This window comes from Rhineura floridana, chromosome 4 (assembly GCF_030035675.1).
Source record: "Rhineura floridana isolate rRhiFlo1 chromosome 4, rRhiFlo1.hap2, whole genome shotgun sequence".
Taxonomy (NCBI): domain Eukaryota; kingdom Metazoa; phylum Chordata; class Lepidosauria; order Squamata; family Rhineuridae; genus Rhineura; species Rhineura floridana.
The window spans coordinates 190,625,396-190,647,987 of record NC_084483.1 but is presented as its reverse complement, the minus strand read 5'-3'; the positions used below and the strand labels follow the sequence as shown (position 1 = coordinate 190,647,987).

The 22,592-nt window shown below is 43.5% G+C and overlaps 1 non-coding gene across 1 annotated transcript; it reads right to left on the bottom strand.

Moving 5' to 3' along the window:
• Positions 1–4,955: 4,955 nt before the first annotated feature.
• TRNAK-CUU (transfer RNA lysine (anticodon CUU)) lies at positions 4,956–5,037 on the bottom strand. Its single transcript has one exon. It is a non-coding gene; the product is annotated as a tRNA-Lys (tRNA).
• Positions 5,038–22,592: the final 17,555 nt, after the last annotated feature.

Sequence of the window (22,592 nt, the reverse complement as noted above, 5' to 3'; positions counted from 1 at the left end):
TGTCTCACAAGAGTTATTCCCTTTGGTCGATTGCTATAAGGTCAAGCTCCGACCCGAAAGTGATCACTCCCCGATAACCATGACACTTTCTTGGAACAGTGGACCCCTTTTCTTAACACAGCAAGCTTTTGACTCAAATGAGGTAATCATACATCGCGCCGGGGTAAAATGGGTACCTAAACTCGAGAAGGAGATATAAAGCTGCTTAATTTTGCCCGAACTATTAGCCAAAAAAACTCAATTGCTGACAACATCCCATGCCACTGAGGTATATAACTGTTTCCACCATATATTGAGCAAAATTCGGGAAGTGATGGCCAATAATTCCAATAAATTTAAGAACAATTCAGGCAGTATAGTTCATAAAACAAAGACATGGTTTGACCAGGAATGCTTCGTAAAGAAAAGACAACTTATGGCCAGTCACTTTACCTATAAAAACGCTAGGTCGCAGCAAAATTTGGATATATTCTGTGAGACAAGACGGCAATTTAAAAGCTTAATAAAAAAGAAAAAACATTTAGCTTTAAAACAATCGTGGCAAAGCCTGTTGCAGGCCTCCAAGTTAAAAAACCCGACATTATTTTGGCAACTAATAGCTCAACAATGGCCTAAACCAACATTTAAGCTCGATTGTGCAATTGCACCCACTGAATGGGAAATTTATTATACTAATTTATTTCAACATTCTAGTATTAGTCTACTGAATTCACCCAATTCTCCAAAGAATATCCCAGTCTGGCCGCCTGTGACAATCAAAGAAGTTCTTGAACTTATAGCCAACTTAAAACCTAATAAGGCCCCGGGCCCAGATTGTATACCTCCAGAAGTCTTTAACACAAATGCCGAGTGGTGGGCCCCAATTCTTGCCATACTGTTTACTACGATAAACACTACGATGCAAATCCCTGATGGTTGGGGATCCGCAATTATAATACCTATTTATAAGAAAGGTCCCCACTTGGACCCAGCCAATTATAGACCAATTAGTCTACTCAATATAATAAGTAAATTGTATGCTGGTTATCTCTATGATAAACTATTAGATTGGACAAATCAAAAAGAAATACTAGCGCCAGAACAAGCAGGTTTTCGATCTGGACGCTCAACCCTCGAGCATGCGCTTGTCCTTCAGCATCTGGCATTTAAGTACAGTCGCAAAAAGGGTGGCGCCCTTTATGCTGCTTTCATAGATCTTAAATCAGCATTTGACCTAATATTAAGGACTAGACTTTGGTCTAAATTGACTGAATTAGGTATTGACAGTCGCCTATTAAGGCTGATACAGGGGCTTTATGAAAATACACATTTGCAAATTCGTTGCAATAACAAAGGGCATTTAACAAACCCAATACCAACGTTTAAAGGGGTAAAACAAGGTTGTATACTGTCGCCATTACTATTTAACATCTATATAAATACAGTAGTGGAAAGCTTGGCCCTCACTCATTCACTGTTGAAGTGTGTGCGTTGTTGCGTGAAACAGCATACGTTACATTGGAGTTAAGTTGAGCAAGAAACATCACAGAGGCATTAGATCAGGTTAAGAGTCTTTACTACAAGACATTATGGCTTAAGGCTTTAAGATTACATGTAGAGTTGCTCCCCCCCCAGGAGAGAAGTTCTCAGTTCAAAGACATGACACAGAAGACTCAGCTCAGCACAGATAGCTGCTAGAACTCTCCCAGTCTATCTTGATGCTACCATGGCAATGGCCTTGGCTGTCCGTTCCCAGACATAACTCCTTCTAGCTACAGATTTCCAGACTTGCAGACTTGATGGAAAAATAAACTCAGTGACAGTACAGTTCAATGGTCAACAATTCCCCCTTTTTCCCATCATGTCTGTAATTCATGACAACAATAACAATAATACATTTCTACAATACATCTTGCAATACAGTTTACATTTCAGTACAGTTCAGAACATCTCTGTACATTTAGCTAACACTTTATTCAATCAAACTTTGGCTGAACACAAGTCAGATATAACATTTCAGGATCCATTTCAACCTGTTTGTGCATTCCAGGACTGGTCACCACCCCCACTGTGAATCTTTCAGGCGGTTTCCCTATGTTTGATCTTGTAGAACGTCTTAAAGGCACTAGGGCTTCTGCTCTCTCTGCCCCCCCATTTGTGCTTGTGCTTGGCACAGCGTGCCCAGGATCCTCCATTTCCTCAGCCTTACGTTTCTTCGATCTTCGTTTCCCACAAATGAGCTCATTTAACGCATCTCTGAGTGGAATATGTGTGCCCTCCACCTTTATGTCTAGATTTGGCTTAAATGTTTGTGCTTGTGTGTCATCTGACCCTGTCAGAATGACTGTTTCCCTTTGATCCCAAGGCTTTTCTGAGACTTTAATGCTTCTGCTCAGAACTAATTGCTGTGTTTCTGGCAACCAAATTCTGAAATATGCATTCTGAAATCCCAAAACAAACCCTTGAAGTGCTCTGGGTGCAAGTTTGCCTCTTCTTTTTCCCTGTGAAATGTGGACCCAGCAACGTGCACCAAATTTTTGAATGTATTTTCGGCTTTCTGCCAGTGATTTTCTCATAAGGAGACATTCCAGGTGCACTGTGTAATACCCTGTTGTGAATATAATTCGCATACAAAATTGCCTCTGCCCAGAAAGAATTCCCTAAACTGCAATCCATCAGCATGGCTCTCATTGCTTCCTGAAGCACCCTGTTTTTTCTCTCTGCAGTTCCGTTGGAAAACGGGCTGTAAGGAGCAGTGAAATTCTGGTTTATTCCCTTACTCTCGAGGAAGTCACCCAATGCTTTGCTCGTGAATTCCCCTCCCTGGTCTGAGTGTATCGCTTTCACAGTGACGCCATGTTGAGTTTCGATTCTCTTAATGAACAGCTTCAGCTTCTGCTCTGCTTCACTTTTCTGCTTAAGCAAATAAACATGAGTGTATCTCGTAAAATCATCGACCACTACCATAAAAAATCTCGCACCTCCTCGTGAAGCATTATTGGCCCTGATAAATCAACATGAACTAGCTGGTAGGGAGCTGTTGTGGTTCTTTCAGCCTCCCGGTTAATTGGTGCAATAGTCATTTTAGCTTTATGACAAGAATCACAATCCATTAACTGTCCACAGTCCTTCAAACGCATGTTTTCACTATGCATTGGGGTTTTCTTTATCGTGTCAAGGTTTGCATGCCCCAGCCTTCGATGCCATTCATGGACGCAGCCCTGATGTACCTGTGCCTCAACATTTAACACAGCACACCCTGCTTGACTGCTCTTTATTACAAACTGTGAATCATTAAGGCTTCCCTGCAAACACACTTGATCTCCCCTCATTACAAAACATTGGTCTTTGTGAAACAAGACTGAAAAATCACAACTCACCAGTTTTCTCACAGACAACATGTTATGATGCAGATCTGGTACAAACAAACAATCTGACAGTATTCCAAGTTTATCAAATCTCACCAGTCCTCGGGCTTCCACATTCTTGCGTGATCCATCCGCCAGTAAAACAAAGTCCTGCTCATCTGTAGACGTGTAAAACAAACTCCTGTCTTTGATTAATATATGGCTTGCACCGCTGTCAAGAAACCAGTCAATAGATGCTAAAGTTTGTGGCTTCTGTTTACAAACAAAGTTCACACTTCCCTGCTTCAAGCCTCCTTCCCTGGAGTTACGCTTGACTGCACAGTCTCTTTGAAGATGCCCACGAGCCCCACAGGCATAACAAGATTTGAGCCGCTGCTGCTGCAGCTTGTTTTCCTGTCTGCAGCTGCTTTCTTCTTTCAGCTTGGCTCTTTGCTTTTCCTCAGCACTTTTCGCCTCTTGTCTCCGCTGCCATTCCTGGGACAGTTTTTCCTCAATAAACGCAACATTCAGACCTCTGTCAGGCATGGCTTCGAAAGCCATGACCATATTATTCCAAGTCCCATCGAGTGAAGCCAGGATCAGATAGGTCTTCTGAAGGTCAGAGTGTTCCAAGCCTCGATCCTGCAACTCAGCAAATAGGCGCCTGAATTCCGTGAGATGCTCACTCATTTCGCACTCACCCGTGAAGCGCATCTGGTACAGCTTCCTTGCCAAACACAATTTAGATCCCGCAGTCTGTTGCACATGTAGGGCCTCCAACACGTCCCACATCTGTTTGGCGTTTGTAACATCTCTCACGTGTAACAGTTGAGAGTCTGATAGAGCCAGAAGTATAAAAGCTTGCGCCTTCTGATCTCTACACATCCAGGCCGCGGTCAGTACCGCCGGAGGGGGTCCATCTATAATGTCCCATAAATCCTCTTTTATCAGCAAAGCCCGCTGTGATGTTCCTATATTAATGTATATATGGTAAGTGTTGTTGTTTTAGAAGATACATGGTAAGTGGAGTGAAAGAGGGGGAGTGAATGGGCAGTAGAATGCGAGATGATTGGCTGAATGTTTAAAATGGCTGAATGTATAAAAGGAAGAGTGAGAGTGGAATCAGGGGGGGAGAAGAGAACTGAGTGGGTTGGTTGGTGGGGTTTAGAGAGTTGTTTGCCAGGAGGGAGGTGGAGTTCGGATTAGTATTGAGTAAAACCATATGCTTATGTGCCTTAAGAAGAAATCTTGTTAATCTTGTTAGCTTTGTTATCTGTAATAAATACTTAATTTGGTTTACCAAAGGCCTGATCCTTGGCTGGGGTTTCACAGACCAGAAGGGAGGGTAAGGTAATGACCAAGGCTGAAGGGGAACTGTAACAAATGGTGGCAGCGGTGAAGAGAATAACAATACCAGTATTCAGAGTCTCTGGGAATACTAGTATTGGGACGTTACTGGTGGTTGCCTAGCAGGGGGATCTGTTGAGATCTGTGCTAGAGCGGGGAGAGAAACCATAAGAGAGTGCGGTCCGGACTGGTGGAGTCCCTGGTGGTGCCTAGAGACAGGCAGTAACCACGAGCAGGTAGGAACCTGACAGGGAGAGCCAGGGAAGGACGCATCACATGTGGTGCCCAACGTGGGGCTCGAACCCACGACCCTGAGATTAAGAGTCTCATGCTCTACCGACTGAGCTCCAGTCATTTCGATGGCGTGGGTTCGAATCCCACCGCTGTTCCTCTGTGAATGAATCTGTCATCCTTACTCTTGGCTTATATTTCCCTTTAATTTCTCTAATCTTTTGGAATAGGGCTCTTGTTCTACCTTTTTTGTTGTCATCTTTTATTTCTTTACAATAACTATTGTAATAGTTCTCTTTGTCCCTACGTACTAGTCACTGTATAGTTGCATTAATGTGAATTTTGATAGATTCAACTTTAAATGAGAACTTTCATCCCTAATTGCCAGTCAGCTTTTATACATGGAATAAGAACATAAGAACATAAGAACATAAGAAGAGCCTGCTGGATCAGGCCAGTGGCCCATCTAGTCCAGCATCCTGTTCTCACAGTGGCCAACCAGGTGCCTGGGGGAAGCCCGCAAGCAGGACCCGAGTGCAAGAACACTCTCCCCTCCTGAGGCTTCCGGCAACTGGTTTTCAGAAGCATGCTGCCTCTGACTAGGGTGGCAGAGCACAGCCATCACGGCTAGTAGCCATTGATAGCCCTGTCCTTCATGAATTTGTCTAATCTTCTTTTAAAGCCGTCCAAGCTGGTGGCCATGACTGCATCTTGTGGGAGCAAATTCCATAGTTTCACTATGCGCTGAGTAAAGAAGTACTTCCTTTTGTCTGTCCTGAATCTTCCAACATTCAGCTTCTTTGAATGTCCACGAGTTCTAGTATTATGAGAGAGGGAGAAGAACTTTTCTCTATCCACTTTCTCAATGCCATGCATAATTTTATACACTTCTATCATGTCTCCTCTGACCCGCCTTTTCTCTAAACTAAAAAGCCCCAAATGCTGCAACCTTTCCTCGTAAGGGAGTCGCTCCATCCCCTTGATCATTCTGGTTGCCCTCTTCTGAACCTTTTCCAACTCTATAATATCCTTTTTGAGATGAGGTGACCAGAACTGTACACAGTATTCCAAATGCGGCCGCACCATAGATTTATACAACGGCATTATGATATCGGCTGTTTTATTTTCAATACCTTTCCTAATTATCGCTAGCATGGAATTTGCCTTTTTCACAGCTGCCGCACACTGGGTCGACATTTTCATCGTGCTGTCCACTACAACCCCGAGGTCTCTCTCCTGGTCGGTCACCGCCAGTTCAGACCCCATGAGCGTATATGTGAAATTAAGATTTTTTGCTCCAATATGCATAATTTTACACTTGTTTATATTGAATTGCATTTGCCATTTTTCTGCCCATTCATTCAGTTTGGAGAGGTCTTTTTGGAGCTCTTCGCAATCCCTTTTTGTTTTAACAACCCTGAACAATTTAGTGTCGTCAGCAAACTTGGCCACTTCACTGCTCACTCCTAATTCTAGGTCATTAATGAACAAGTTGAAAAGTACAGGTCCCAATACCAATCCTTGAGGGACTCCACTTTCTACAGCCCTCCATTGGGAGAACTGTCCGTTTATTCCTACTCTCTGCTTTCTGCTTCTTAACCAATTTCTTATCCACAAGAGGACCTCTCCTCTTATTCCATGACTGCTAAGCTTCCTCAGAAGCCTTTGGTGAGGTACCTTGTCAAACGCTTTTTGAAAGTCTAAGTACACTATGTCCACTGGATCACCTCTATCTATATGCTTGTTGACACTCTCAAAGAATTCTAATAGGTTACTGAGACAGGACTTTCCCTTGCAGAAGCCATGCTGGCTCTGCTTCAGCAAGGCTTGTTCTTCTATGTGCTTAGTTAATCTAGCTTTAATAATACTTTCTACCAGTTTTCCAGGGACAGAAGTTAAGCTAACTGGCCTGTAATTTCCGGGATCCCCTCTGGATCCCTTTTTGAAGATTGGTGTTACATTTGCCACTTTCCAGTCCTCAGGCACGGAGGAGGACCCAAGGGACAAGTTACATATTTTAGTTAGCAGATCAGCAATTTCACCTTTGAGTTCTTTGAGAACTCTCGGGTGGATGCCATCCGGGCCCGGTGATTTGTAAGTTTTTATATTGTCCATTAAGCTTAGAACTTCCTCTCTCGTTACCACTATTTGTCTCAGTTCCTCAGAATCCCTTCCTGCAAATGTTAGTTCAGGTTCAGGGATCTGCCCTATATCTTCCACTGTGAAGACAGATGCAAAGAATTCATTTAGCTTCTCTGCAATCTCCTTATCGTTCTTTAGTACACCTTTGACTCCCTTATCATCCAAGGGTCCAATTGTCTCCCTAGATGGTCTCCTGCTTTGAATGTATTTATAGAATTTTTTGTTGTTGGTTTTTATGTTCTTAGCAATGTGCTCCTCAAATTCTTTTTTAGCATCCCTTATTGTCTTCTTGCATTTCTTTTGCCAGAGTTTGTGTTCTTTTTTATTTTCTTCATTTGGACAAGACTTCCATTTTTTGAAGGAAGACTTTTTGCCTTTAAGAGCTTCCTTGACTTTGCTCGTTAACCATGCTGGCATCTTCTTGGCCCTGGCGGTACCTTTTCTGATCTGCGGTATGCACTCCAGTTGAGCTTCTAATATAGTGTTTTTAACCAACTTCCAAGTTGTTTCCAGCAGGCAGTTTAACTAAATTCTGATTTTACAGTTTTAACTGTTTTTTCTTTATTGTTCATCACTTAGAGATGATTGTAATTAAGCAGTATATAAATTGGTGAAACAATAACACCGTCAGTAATAATTTTGTCTGTCTTATAGCAGCTGGTACATGCAGGTTCATAAGAACATAAGAACATAAGAAGAGCCTGCTGGATCAGGCCAGTGGCCCATCTAGTCCAGCATCCTGTTCTCACAGTGGCCAACCAGGTGCCTGGGGGAAGCCCGCAAGGAGGACCCGAGTGCAAGAACACTCTCCCCTCCTGAGGCTTCCGGCAACTGGTTTTCAGAGCATGCTGCCTCTGACTAGGGTGGCAGAGCACAGCCATCATGGCTAGTAGCCATTGATAGCCCTGTCCTCCATGAATTTGTCTAATCTTCTTTTAAAGCCGTCCAAGCTGGTGGCCATTACTGCATCTTGTGGGAGCAAATTCCATAGTTTAACTATGCGCTGAGTCAAGAAGTACTTCCTTTTGTCTGTCCTGAATCTTCCAACATTCAGCTTCTTTGAATGTCCACGAGTTCTAGTATTATGAGAGAGGGAGAAGAACTTTTCTCTATCCACTTTCTCAATCCCATGCATAATTTTATACACTTCTATCATGTCTCCTCTGACCCGCCTTTTCTCTAAACTAAAAAGCCCCAAATGCTGCAACCTTTCCTCGTAAGGGAGTCGCTTCATCCCCTTGATCATTCTGGGTGCCCTCTTCTGAACCTTTTCCAACTCTATAATATCCTTTTTGAGATGAGGCGACCAGAACTGTACACAGTATTCCAAATGCGGCCGCACCATAGATTTATACAATGGCATTATGATATCGGCTGTTTTATTTTCAATACCTTTCCTAATTATCGCTAGCATGGAATTTGCCTTTTTCACAGCTGCCGCACACTGGGTCGACATTTTCATCGTGCTGTCCGCTACAACCCCGAGGTCTCTCTCCTGGTCGGTCACTGCCAGTTCAGACCCCATGAGCGTATATGTGAAATTCAGATTATTTGCTCCAATATGCATAATTTTACACTTGTTTATATTGAATTGTATTTGCCATTTTTCCGCCCATTCACTCAGTTTGGAGAGGTCTTTTTGGAGCTCTTCGCAATCCCTTTTTGTTTTAACAACCCTGAACAATTTAGTGTCGTCAGCAAACTTGGCCACTTCACTGCTCACTCCTAATTCTAGGTCATTAATGAACAAGTTGAAAAGTACAGGTCCCAATACCAATCCTTGAGGGACTCCACTTTCTACAGCCCTCCATTGGGAGAACTGTCCGTTTATTCCTACTCTCTGCTTTCTGCTTCTTAACCAATTTCTTATCCACAAGAGGACCTCTCCTCTTATTCCATGACTGCTAAGCTTCCTCAGAAGCCTTTGGTGAGGTACCTTGTCAAACGCTTTTTGAAAGTCTAAGTACACTATGTCCACTGGATCACCTCTATCTATATGCTTGTTGACACTCTCAAAGAATTCTAATAGGTTACTGAGACAGGACTTTCCCTTGCAGAAGCCATGCTGGCTCTGCTTCAGCAAGGCTTGTTCTTCTATGTGCTTAGTTAATCTAGCTTTAATAATACTTTCTACCAGTTTTCCAGGGACAGAAGTTAAGCTAACTGGCCTGTAATTTCCGGGATCCCCTCAGGATCCCTTTTTGAATATCGACGTTACATTTGCCACTTTCCAGTCCTCAGGCACAGAAGAGGACACGAGCGACAAGTTACATATTTTAGTTAGCAGATCAGCACTTTCACATTTGAGTTCTTTGAGAACTCTCGGGTGGATGCCATCCGGGCCTGGTGATTTGTTAATTTTTATATTGTCCATTAAGCCTAGAACTTCCTCTCTCGTTACCACTATTTGTCTCAGTTCTTCAGAATCCCTTCCTGCAAATGTTAGTTCACGTTCAGGGATCTGCCCTATATCTTCCACTGTGAAGACAGATGCAAAGAATTCATTTAGCTTCTCTGCAATCTCCTTATCGTTCTTTAGTACACCCCTTATCATCCAAGGGTCCAATTGTCTCCCTAGATGGTCTCCTGCTTTGAATGTATTTATAGAATTTTTTGTTGTTGGTTTTTATGTTCTTAGCAATGTGCTCCTCAAATTCTTTTTTAGCATCCCTTATTGTCTTCTTGCATTTCTTTTGCCAGAGTTTGTGTTCTTTTTTATTTTCTTCATTCGGACAAGACTTCCATTTCCTGAAGGAAGACTTTTTGCCTCTAAGAGCTTCCTTGACTTTGCTTGTTAACCATGCTGGCATTTTCTTGGCCCTGGCGGTACCTTTTCTGATCTGCGGTATGCACTCCAGTTGAGCTTCTAATAGAGTGTTTTTAAACAACTTCCAAGCATTTTCGAGTGATGTGACCCTCTGGACTTTGTTTTTCAGCTTTCTTTTTACCAATCCCCTCATTTTTGTGAAGTTTCCTCTTTTGAAGTCAAATGTGACCGTGTTGGATTTTCTTGGCAATTGGCCATTTACATGTATGTTTAATTTAATAGCACTATGGTCACTGCTCCCAATCGGTTCAACAACACTTACATCTCGCACCAGGTCCCGGTCCCCACTGAGGATTAAGTCCAGGTTTGCCATCCCTCTGGTCGGTTCCATGACCAACTGGTCTAGGGAATATAATTTAGAATATCTAGAAGTTTTGCTTCTTTGTCATGACTGGAACACATATGCGGCCAGTCTATGTCTGGGTAGTTGAAGTCCCCCATTACTACCACATTTCCTAGTTTGGATGTTTCCTCAATTTCTTATCTCATGTCCAGGTCTCCCTGAGCATTTTGATCAGGGGGGACGATAGATCGTTCCCAGTATTAAATCCCTCCTGGGGCATGGTATCACCACCCACAACGATTCTGTGGAGGAGTCCGCCTCTTTTGGGGTTTCGAGCTTGCTGGATTCAATGCCTTCTTTCATGTATAGAGCGACTCCACCACCAATACGTCCTTCCCTGTCCTTCCGATATAGTTTATATCCAGGGATAACCGTATCCCACTGGTTTTCTCCATTCCACCAGGTCTCTGTTATGCTCACTATATCAATGCTCTCCTCTAAGACCAAGCACTCCAGTTCTCCCATCTTGGTTCGCAGGCTCCTAGCATTGGCGTACAGGCACTTGTAAGCAGTGTCTCTCTTCAAGTGTCTTTGGCACTTGTGGTTTGGCCTGTGGTAATTTTGCTCTTCTGAATTGATATCCTGTGCCCCTGCTCTCACAATGCCTACTTCTAGGCCTACCCCTTTTAAAATTTCATCATTTCTTTGGTCTTTATCCCAGGGGGGAGGTTTATTCCTAACCAGACCTTCCTCAGCTCCTGTCGGGTTTCCCCTCTCAGTCAGTTTAAAAGCTGCTCTGCCACCTTTTTAATTTTAAGTGCCAGCAGTCTGGTTCCATTCTGGTTCAAGTGGAGCCCGTCCCTTTTGTACAGGCCCGGCTTGTCCCAAAATGTTCCCCAGTGCCTAACAAATCCGAACCCTTCCACCCAACACCATCGTCTCATCCACGCATTGAGACTGCAAAGCTGTGCCTGTCTGGCTGGTCCTGCGTGTGGAACCGGTAGCATTTCAGAGAAAGCCACCTTGGAGGTCCTGGCTTTCAGCATCCTACCTAGCAACCTAAATTTTGCTTCCAGGACCTCACGGCTGCATTTCCCCATGTCGTTGGTGCCAACGTGCACCACGACCACTGACTCCTCCCCAGCACTGTCTACCAAACTATCTAGACGACGGGCAATATCTGCAACCTTCGCACCAGGCAGGCAAAACACCTTGCGGTCTACACCCCCATCACACACCCCACTGTCTATGTTCCTAATGATCGAATCGCCCACTACAAGGATCCCTCCACCCCCTGGAGATATATCCTCGGCACGAGAGGATAGCTGCTCATCCCCCAAGGAATGGGTCCCTTCTAAGGGATCGTTTCCCTCTTCCTCAGCTGGATGCTCTCCTTCCCCGAGACCGTCGTTCTCCATGATAGCAAAAGAGCTATCATCGTTGGAGTGGGACACAGCTATAACGTCCCTGAAGGCCTCCTCCACACACCTGTCTGCCTCTCTCAGCTTTTCCAGGTCAGCCACCTTGGCCTCAAGGAAATGAAATTGTTCCTGAACAGCCAGGAGCTCATTGCACCGAGAGCATACCCACGACTTCAGTCCAACAGGCAGATAGTCGTACATGCTGCAGGTGGTGCAAAAAACTGAAAACCCCCACACCCCTGCTGGCTTCTTACCTGCATAGTTTTGTTTAATGTTTATTACGTCAATGGGTTAGAAACTGTGGTTTAGTTGAGGTCAGGGAATAGACGGGCAGAGTGGGGGGCCCTGGCCTCCTCGCCCTGCTGCCGAACTCGCTCTGCTGCTTAACTTGCCTTGACGCTTTCTCAGCTGGGGCTCCCTTTAGCTCGTGGAGCAGGCTCCCTCACTAGGGTGCTCTGAATTTATATGTGTGGCTGGTTCCTCCCAGCTACTGCTGCCAGCCAATGATGTGTTAATTGAGGCTGATGGCTCAACTATCAGCTGGGGCTTAACTCTTTAGGATTATCTCAGGCTTCCTTCCTTTGGAGGCAGGAAGGCAGGCTTCCTTCCTTAGCGAGGGGTGGGGCTGTTTAAGCTTTTGGCTGCTTTTAATCTAAGCAAGGGGCTGCGACTTCCAGGCAAGTCTTTTTTGTTTGTTGTTTTCCCACCTAGAACAGCCTGACCTTTCTTTAACCTAGGGAAACAGAGCTTGTGGTTGTGTTTCAGGAAGGCTGAAGCTGCCCTTTTTAGCAAGGACTGAGCTGACTCTCTCCCTGTATGTATTGGTGGAGTTTCCTTTTTTCCCCTTCTCTCCGACTGGAATTTAACCTTGTTTACAACGTCCCCTGAAGCTTTCCTGCTAGGGTGGTGTTGAAAACTAGCTTTCTATAGGCTTCCTTCTCCTAGGATCTGTCTCCCAAGATAAGAAAAACAACACAAACGTTAGTATTCCATTAGGTGTCTTTTTAATTGTTTTGTCAACCATATAACTTAGAGATACAACTTAATCTGCGGTCCTCTGCACATTTACCTGCCACCCTTGGTTCCACTGGAAAAAAGGGTGTGATATAAACTGAATAAATAAAGTAAACAGATTCATAGGGACTTCCACCCCCTAGACATGTACATAGGATTGCACTGTCAGATATAGAACGTGAGCCCTAACTTAGATGTCAACAAAAAATGTGCATATCAGCATGCAAAAGAACCTTGTTTGATCCCTGGCAAGTCCAGGTAGGGCTGAGAATATTTCCTGTCTGAAACTCTGGAAAGCCACTGCCATTCAACCTAGACAATGATGAGCTAGATTAGCCTCTGCAAATCCTTCTCATTTGGAATACCAAAATTCGAGAATCGGGAAAATATAGAGTTTCTAGATTAGCTTTTTGAGGGGGTGGATAAGGGAGGAGGAAAGAAGAAGAAAAGATCCAGTTGGAGAGGGGGAGAAGAAAAAGGATTTGGGTTAAAAGCCGCCACCACTGGTTGCAAGCAGGCAGATCTGATGAGGTTTAAATTTATTTTAAAAAGGTTTTTTAAAAAAAAAGAACACAAACTCTGGCAAAAGAAATGCAAGAAGACAATAAGGGATGCTAAAAAAGAATTTGGGGAGCACATTGCTAAGAACATAAAAACCAACAACAAAAAATTCTATAAATACATTCAAAGCAGGAGACCATCTAGGGAGACAATTGGACCCTTGGATGATAAGGGAGTCAAAGGTGTACTAAAGAACGATAAGGAGATTGCAGAGAAGCTAAATGAATTCTTTGCATCTGTCTTCACAGTGGAAGATATAGGGCAGATCCCTGAACCTGAACTAACATTTGCAGGAAGGGATTCTGAGGAACTAAGACAAAAAGTGGTAACGAGAGAGGAAGTTCTAAGCTTAATGGACAATATAAAAACTGACAAATCACCGGGCCTGGATGGCATCCACCCGAGAGTTCTCAAAGAACTCAAAGGTGAAATTGCTGATCTGCTAACTAAAATATGTAACTTGTCCCTCGGGTCCTCCTCCGTGCCTGAGGACTGGAAAGTGGCAAATGTAACACCAATCTTCAAAAAGGTATCCAGAGGGGATCCCGGAAATTACAGGCCAGTTAGCTTAACTTCTGTCCCTGGAAAACTGGTAGAAAGTATTATTAAAGCTAGATTAACCAAGCACATAGAAGAACAAGCCTTGCTGAAGCAGAGCCAGCATGGCTTCTGCAAGGGAAAGTCCTGTCTCAGTAACCTATTAGAATTCTTTGAGAGTGTCAACAAGCATATAGATAGAGGTGATCCAGTGGACATAGTGTACTTAGACTTTCAAAAAGCGTTTGACAAGGTACCTCACCAAAGGCTTCTGAGGAAGCTTAGCAGTCATGGAATAAGAGGAGAGGTCCTCTTGTGGATAAGGAATTGGTTAAGAAGCAGAAAGCAGAGAGTAGGAATAAACGGACAGTTCTCCCAATGGAGGGCTGTAGAAAGTGGAGTCCCTCAAGGATCGGTATTGGGACCTGTACTTTTCAACTTGTTCATTAATGACCTAGAATTAGGAGTGAGCAGTGAAGTGGCCAAGTTTGCTGACGACACTAAATTGTTCAGGGTTGTTAAAACAAAAAGGGATTGCGAAGAGCTCCAAAAAGACCTCTCCAAACTGAGTGAATGGGCGGAAAAATGGCAAATGCAATTCAATATAAACAAGTGTAAAATTATGCATATTGGAGCAAAAAATCTTAATTTCACATATACGCTCATGGGGTCTGAACTGGCGGTGACCGACCAGGAGAGAGACCTCAGGGTTGTAGTGGACAGCACGATGAAAATGTCGACCCAGTGTGCGGCAGCTGTGAAAAAGGCAAATTCCATGCTAGCGATAATTAGGAAAGGTATTGAAGATAAAACAGCTGATATCATCATGCCGTTGTATAAATCTATGGTGCGGCCGCATTTGGAATACTGTGTACAGTTCTGGTCGCCTCATCTCAAAAAGGATATTATAGAGTTGGAAAAGGTTCAGAAGAGGGCAACCAGAATGATCAAGGGAATGGAGCGACTCCCTTACGAGGAAAGGTTGCAGCATTTGGGGCTTTTTAGTTTAGAGAAAAGGCGGGTCAGAGGAGACATGATAGAAGTGTATAAAATTATGCATGGCATTGAGAAAGTGGATAGAGAAAAGTTCTTCTCCCTCTCTCATAATACTATAACTCATGGACATTCAAAGAAGCTGAATGTTGGAAGATTCAGGACAGACAAAAGGGAGTACTTCTTTACTCAGCGTATAGTTAAACTATGGAATTTGCTCCCACAAGATGCAGTCATGGCCACCAGCTTGGATGGCTTTAAAAGAAGATTAGACAAATTCATGGAGGACAGGGCTATCAATGGCTACTAGCCGTGATGGTTGTGCTGTGCCACCCTAGTCAGAGGCAGCATGCTTCTGAAAACCAGTTGCCGGAAGCCTCAGGAGGGGAGAGTGTTCTTGCACTCGGGTCCTGCTTGCGGGCTTCCCCCAGGCACCTGGTTGGCCACTGTGAGAACAGGATGCTGGACTAGATGGGCCACTGGCCTGATCCAGCAGGCTCTTCTTATGTTCTTATGTTCTTATTTATTTTCTAAAAGGGGTGGGTGACAAGCACCATTAGGGTATAGGTGAAATTAGGGTTTTTGTCCCAATGTACATCACTTTACAACTTTACATTGAATCAGATTCGCCATTGCTCATCCACCCAGTTTTGAGAGATGCTTTTAGAGTTCTTCGTGACCCCTTTTAGTTTTAACCTCCCTGAACAACTGAGTGTCATCAGCAGTAAACTTGGCCACCTTAGAGTTCACTTCTAACTGCAGGTCATTTGTGAGCAAATTTAAAAGCAAGACAGGGGAGTGCACAGCACTGCGTTAGGTATGCCAATGGCTGAATTTGGTGAAAGGCAGTTTCATATTATCTATAAATCCTTCCCATTTGAAAGATATCACTACCAGACCTCAACAATAGGGAAAACACTTTGAAAAGGACATCTGGATTTTCTAGTATAGCTTTTTTTGAGCAGGGGAGCAGGAACAAAAGCATACAGACTTGGATTCAAACAAACTTTGACAAAAAGCAGAAAATGCATATCCAATCATTACCTCACTCACAAATTGGCTGCAGTAGCATCAGAAATTGGTGGGGGGTTTTGTGAATATTTTTATGGCAAACAACGTTGTGTAAAAACAAGACAATAAGTTACAGTGAAACATTAGAGTGTGCTTTGTCTCTCCCTCCCCTTTTCTAGAAGTTCTTCTTAGCTTACTGTGCATATGGGCTTTGTGGGGTTGCTTGTTTACTTGCATAATGCTTACTACTTACTTATGCAAATTCCAAAAAAGTGCAAAACCTCCCACTCCAAGGACTTTCTTCCAAGCAGGGCTGGAAGAAAGGGAAGATTGGTAGCCTCGCAGTGAGCCACCAATGCAGCTCCACCCAGAGAGAACATGTGCTCTGTTTTTAGAATTGTAGAATTTTAGAATTTGGAATTGTAGTGGATTGCAAGTTGAACATGACCCAGCAGTGTGATGCTGCGGCAAAAAAGGCAAACGCGGTTTTGGGATGCATAAACAGAGCTATAGTTTCCAGGTCGAGGGAAGTAATAGTCCCACTATATTCTGCATTAGTCAGGCCTTATCTGGAATACTGCGTTCAGTTCTGGGCGCCTCATTTTAAGAAAGATATAGACAAGTTAGAGCGGGTTCAGAAGAGGGCGACGAGGATGATAGCCGGTATGGAGAACAAGTCTTATGAGGAAAGGTTGAAGGAACTTGGCATGTTCAGTCTGGTGAAGAGAAGGCTGAGGGGTGACATGAAGTACCTGAAGGGCTGTCACATAGAGGAGGGTACAGATTTGTTCACTGCTGCCCCAGATGGTAGGACTAGGTCTAACGGTTTTAAGTTGCAGGAGCATAGATTCAGATTGGACATTAGAAGGAACTTCTTGACAGTAAGGGCAGTTCAGCAATGGAACTGACTGCCTAGGGAGGTGGTGGGATCCCCTTCGCTGGATGTCTTCAAGCAGAGGCTGGACAGCTATCTGCGGGAGATGCTCTAGCTGTGGATTTCCTGCTGTGAGCAGGGGGTTGGACTCGATGGCCTACAAGGCCCCTTCCAACTCGATGATTCTATGATTCTATGATTTAGGAGGCTTGCGCACAACAGAGAAATAAGAAGTTTCTGACGTGAAGCCCCAATTCAGCGGGAGTGACTCAGCTCCCGTGAGCAGTAAGAAGGATGGCAAAGAAATCTAGAAGCATAGAAAGCAAGCAGCGTGTCGGACAGGCAGGGGGTGCTTTTTTCCAAATGGGGAGGTAGAGGGCGGCAGTGGCAGCATGGGTGGTAGTGCCAGCTTGGGACAGTGGGCCCCTGTTAGGTTGTGAGCCCTTGGCCAGTGCCCCACCTCAGCCATGCCTGCTGACGGCCCTGCCTTCTTCACAGCCGCATTCTCTACAATACATTGTGGTGTTGTGGTTAGAGTGCTGGACAGACTGTAAAGATCCAGGTTCTTGGGTGTGCTCCTTTCTTAGGGTTCTGACCCTTTAAACTAGACTTGAACCAGAGAACCTTTCAAATAGAGCAGCCTTTCCCAACTAGTGGGCCACCAGATGTTGTTGGACCACAATTCCCATCTTTCCTGACCATTGGCAATGCTGGCTGAGGCTGATGGGAGTTGTGGTCCAACAACATCTGGTGGCCCACTAGTTGCGAAAGGCTGAAATAGAGCAAGTGTGGGGAACCTTTGACTCTCTCTATGTTGCTGAACTACAACTCCTATTTGCCCCAGCAAGCATGTTCAGTGGCCAGGGACGATGGGAGTTGTAGCTCAGCAACATCTAGAGGACCACCATATGTTCCCCACACATGAAACAGAGGATGTCTCTGTTAAAGTAGGACACATAGTCCCTCTAAGTGTGTCATCCTGGGCTCCTTTAGGAGGAAGGGCAGGATATAAATTTAATACATTTTAAAAACTAAATAAACAGAATATATAAACAGCAACAAAATGTCAGCATTCCAAATATCAGCTGACTCATGTCAGGCTTTTTGTACCTATCAGGTATAAATGATGAACTTGGAAAAGTCAATGAAATGGCTTTGCTGATTTATGAGGATGGGATCTCCTCTGGAGCGTCGTCAGCAGGCGGCGTGAAAAATTGTGGCTCACAACGGTTGCTCCGAGTTTCTAAATATTTAATTTGTCTCTGCATGCTCAAATCTCTTCCCCATTGCTAGAGGCACAAATGATCTATTTTGAGATATGCTCTTTGTCCACCTTGCAATCTTTCTTTCCCCCGTCCCAGTGGATAAAATATTAACATGCACAAAAATAGCAGGTGCAAAGACCCGGATTGGAGTTGGTTTCCCTCACTTTAAATGAATTTCATGAAATTGGTACTTTGGAAAGACAATTGTCTGCCAAGCCTGGGGGCGTGGGGTGGAATTGCACATCCAGAGAACAAGTGTGGCACAGAAAGAATCCATGCTAGCTCCAGCAAACCTCTCTTATTATGGGATGGTAAGTCAGTCTCAGACCTATCCCTTCTGGACCACAGAAGGTGGGGAGTGGGGAAATGAATAAAAAATTATGATGAGAACACTTAAGCACTATAAACAGTTGCTAGTAAAAAAGGAAGATTATATAAAATTTGTCTTCTTTGCCCCCCCCCTTTTTTTAAGGTTCTTGAGATTGGCTTTATTTTGCTCACAGCTAAAGAAGAATAACAAAGCAATCATAATGCCAAAATACAATTTAAATAACATCCCAGAAGCATATAAAGATCAAATAAGGAACAGATTTGAGGCTTTACACTTAGATGACAGAGAACAAGAAGAACTATGTAGTGAAGTCGGTGACATTATCAAGGAAAAATGCAAAAAGACAATACCTCTCATTAAAAAGAGAGAAAGACCTCAATGGATGACTGAAGAAACTCTTAAAATGGGTAAACAGAGAAGGAAAGCAAAAGCAAAAGGAGATAGAAACTTGGTTAGAACCCTAAATGTAACAATACAGTGACTAGTACGTAGGGACAAAGAGAACTATTATAATAGTTCATCATTCAACTATTATAATAGAACATGTTTAAACCTCTTTTGCTGTCCACCGATACTCCATTTTCCATCCTTAAGTTGGGAGTAAAGTAGCTGCTTTGGAAGATGATGATCAGGCATTTGAACAACATGGCCGGTCCAGCGAAGTTGATGTTGAAGGATCATTGTTTCAACACTGGTAGTCTTGGCTTCTTCCAAAACGCTAACATTAGTTCGTCTGACTTCCCAAGTAATTTGCAGAATTTTCTGGAGGCAGAGCTGGTGGAATCTTTCAAGAAGTTGGGAGTGGCGTTTATAAATGGTCCATGTTTCACAGGCGTACAGTGTTGGTAGTACAATGGCTTTGTAAATAAGCATTTTGGTCTCCCTACAAAAGGCTAGGACTGGAGAGGGCAGCTATGAGAGAACTAGAAAAGGTCCTCAAATGCAAAGATGTATCACTGAACACTAAAGTCAGGATCATTCAGACCATGGTATTCCCGATCTCTACATATGGATGTGAATGTTGGGCAGTGAAAAAAGCGGATAAGAGAAAAATCAACTCATTCGAAATGTGGCGTTGGAGGAGAGCTTTGCGCATACCATGGTTTACGAAAAAACAAATAGTTGGGTGTTAGAACAAATTAAACCAGAACTATCACTAGAAGCTAAAATGATGAAACTGAGGTTATCATACTTTGGACACATCATGAGAAGACCTGATTCACTAGAAAAGACAATAATGCTGGGGAAAACAGAAGGGAGTAGAAAAAGAGGAAGGCCAAACAAGAGATGGATTGATTCCATAAAGGAAACCACAGATCTAAACTTACAAGATCTGAACAGGATGGTTCATAACAGATGCTATTGGAGGTTGCTGATTCATAAGGTCACCATAAGTTGAAATCGATTTGAAGGCACATAAGAACAACAACGTATAACGAAGAGCGGGGTGTGGATTTTTCATGGGAATAAACTCTAACAAAAAAAAGTTATGCAAACAATAAATAAATTTACGTTGAATGAATTCATCACCCACTTTTTAAGGAAAATTCTTACTGAAGTGACAATCCAATCCATATGAGAACCAATACAAATATAATTTAAAAACATTTAAATCATGCTCCTAAAAAAAGCCAGCATTTAAAAAACCCACTGGAATACTATAAACAAGCCATAAACCATCTCAACACCCCAATTTGCATGAAGCACTAAAAACCACAGAGAAGATGTAGCCTTTAAGTCTGATTTAAACACATCAACAGATAGAACCTACATGATCTGATACAGAAATGAATTCCATAGATGCAAGGCCATCACTGAAAAAGGCCCTGTTCCATGTGCCCACCAACTGGCTTATCCTAGCAGGTGACCACCTAAGCACAGCCTCTGAAGCAAAATATAAGGTGTACAGGTGGTCTTTCAGGTAACCCAGTCTCAAATTATTATAGGTTTAAAGGTTATTGCCAGGACTTTAAATCAGGTCCAGAAATGCACTGGCGACCAATACAATTGGTACAGCTTAGGTGTATTATGATCTGACCACCTGGCATCAACTAATAAAAATATCCACACTGTATTCAAGATTGTGTGTTCAAAATTATACAAAATAGGTTTATTCAAAATCAGAAACATACTAATGAATATTAATAAAATATAAACTCTGAATACAAATATTGTAATATGTTACATATTGAAAAAACTAATGCTACAATCCTGTGCATACTTATTTGGGAATAAGCCCCCTTGAACACTCTGGATCTTACTTCAGAGTAAACATGTACAAGATTGCACTACAAATCAGTTTTGCATTAATAGCCAACATTTCTACTGTCTAACACAAGAGTAATGGCTTATACACTTATTGACTCGGAAATGTAATTGCAATTTATGTCCTGACATCATTACGGGGAACGTTTCCACACCCCTCTACTAGCAGCAGTCAATGATGTGGAACAGAGGGTAAGTGGTACTGCATGTTACAGAAAGGAAGGAAGATATTTGACATCAAGTTGCTATTTACAGTCCTGTGTACCTTGTAGCATGTAGTTCAGGGCCGGATTAAGCTGAGGAGGGCCTCTAGGCTGATTCTGAGCCGCCCGCTGTCCCATCCCATCCCCCCCGCTTCACCTACCTTTCCGCTTTTTTTGTGGCTGCGCGCACTGTGCACGCAGGTTTGCCATCAATCAAGATGGCAGCTGAGGTTTCCCTAAGGGGCTGAAGCCTCTGCCGCCATCTTGATGGCAGCAATGCGCGTGTGTAGCAAGCATGCGTGCCATCAACCAAGATGGCGGCAGAGGCTTCCGCCCCTTAGGGAAACCTCGGCCACCATCTTAATTGATGGCAAACCGCAAAAAACAGCGGAGAAAAAGGTAAGTGAAGCGGGGGGATGCTTCTGCAGATCGCGGGCCCGCAAGAGCTCTGGGCCCCTAGGCTTCAGCCTGCTAAGCCTAATGGATAATCCGGCCCTGATGTAGTTCTACCCTGAATGTGTACAGCAGGGGTTGCCAGCCTTTTTGGTCCAGAGGGCACATTTTAAGTTTTGAGAGAGAGTTGGGGGCACCAGTCACAAAATGGCTGCCATGGGGGGCATGACATAACAAAAAAATAGCAGGTAGTCATGGTGAAGCTTTCCCATAATTGTATTTCCAAACTAGAAAAGGCTTGACCTGTTGAATGTTTGCCTGCCATGCAGCTCCTAAAGGCACAAGAACTCAGTTTTTCTTCAATGCCAACCCTAAACCAAAGTCTAGGCTGCTATCCTATACCCATTTGCCTGGAAATATGCCCTATTAAACACAAAGAGACTTATTTCTGAATAGACATGTATACCATTGTACTGTAAGTTAACTATGCAGTAATTTCTTAATAAGTCCCTGGTTTTTAACTCCTGAAAAGCAGGATACATGCCTAAGCCTCTTTGCAGTTATCACACCTGCCTTTTGGCAACCTGTATTGCTAGGAAAAAAGGAAAGGCAAACTAATGAAGGTTCCAAGGACTGGGGGGGGGGAGACAGAATCGGAAAATAGCATTAAAATGAGGACAAAACAGCAGTTCTTTAGGAAGCAGTAATTTCTATTGCCTGGTGTCAACTCACTTATCGATCACAGCTCCAACTTCACTCATCAGCTAATCTGACAGGCAACAGCAGCCAAGCTGGCTCATTTGACATACACCCATTAGAAGGTTATCTACACATTTTACTCCATAACGTTCTTTCCTGGAAGGCAAGATACTTTTTTGGTCTACCTGCTGAGGTCACCACTAAAGGGCTTTGCAGGTGCCGTGGCGGCAACCTCCCATCTACAGAGATTAGAAGAGTTAAGGAATCATCTTGGCCTGGCTCAGAAACATGCATCTTCCCCATTTTCTTTTATTTCATCAAAGAGCTCTGTCTGCATGCAGCACTTTTGCCTTATATAGTGAAAAGTATCGTGGTAAGATTGTAGGCTGGAGAAGAGAGGGAGAATGGATCCAGGGGTACTGCTGGAGACTACTTTAGTAATCTTGGGAAAGCACCTTCTGTTTGTTAGCGGATTGCTTGAATGCTCTTAGTAGCTGACCTTTTGAATGGCTAGTAAATATCTGGAAGGGGGACATCTCTCTCTCCTTCTTCCCCACTCATTGCTGAGGATGGTGAAATCGAGATGTCTGTGTTTGAGGAGAAGCTGCAGTTTGAGAGAGATTGACATTTAAGGCACGTCTAAAGAACATGGCTTCCCCCAAAGAATCTGGGAAGTGTAGTTTACCCCTCACAGAGCTACAGTTCCTAGTACCCTTAACAAATCTGCTTTAAATGTATGGTGTGAATATGATCTGAGAGTTACAGAGACTTGAGTTTTGGACTCTGTAAGAAGCCAACAACATTTTGGGGGTGCTGGCTATTTCTCTCTGAAGTTCTGATGTGGAAGTAGTGGCTGTTTGGTGGATTAT